Source organism: Orycteropus afer, unplaced genomic scaffold (assembly GCF_000298275.1).
Source record: "Orycteropus afer afer isolate SDZICR_OR568_19922 unplaced genomic scaffold, OryAfe1.0 scaffold01182, whole genome shotgun sequence".
NCBI lineage: Eukaryota > Metazoa > Chordata > Mammalia > Tubulidentata > Orycteropodidae > Orycteropus > Orycteropus afer.
Window position 1 is genome coordinate 224,849 of NW_006922769.1, and position 725 is coordinate 225,573.

The following is a 725-nucleotide window of genomic DNA, read 5'->3' on the forward strand; positions in this document are numbered from 1 at the left end:
GTTTATTCTTCTACAGTTTGGAGGATTTAAGTCCAAGTTCAAAGCGCCAGGCTCTAGGGGCTGAGTGAAAGCCCTTCAACCTTGGGCTTCAGCTCTGCCTTCTGCTTCCAGCCCACTGAAGTAAGAGGCTTTTCTTCACTAGAGAGCTGTTGGCTGCTGAGACTGACAAGCCCAAGGTTGAGAAGTAAAAAGGCAAAGTCCCAATGTTACCAAACCACATGGCAGGCCATTTATTAAAGTCCATTGAAAGTCGCAAGGTCAGCAGAGAATGGCAGGCTGCTGAACAATGACATGGCTACATGCAGGGTTCAAGCATGCCGTAATCTTGAGACCATTCCCAGAGCTGTCTCTTGTATGTGGGAAACAGACCACATACCCAAAACAGCTACTCAGCTGCTCCAATAGATTTGACCATGGAGTTAATTACCAATCTAACTATGAGGAATAACTATATTTAGCTGTCCCACTACTCAACCAGGCCCAGCCAAGTTGACACACAAATGTAACCACCACAATTCTACCCCTTGTCAACTTGACACCTGTACAGATCTTCATGGGTGGCATCTGTACAGATCTCCTTCCCTGGGTGGCTCCAGTTCCCTGGATCCTGAGTGGCAACCTCACACCCTTGGCCTGGTGGGCTCCATTCCTTTCCCTCTTGGGCATGGCAGCCCAGCCCCTCACTCTTGGACAGTGGCTATAATTCCATCTCAATACCTCACATG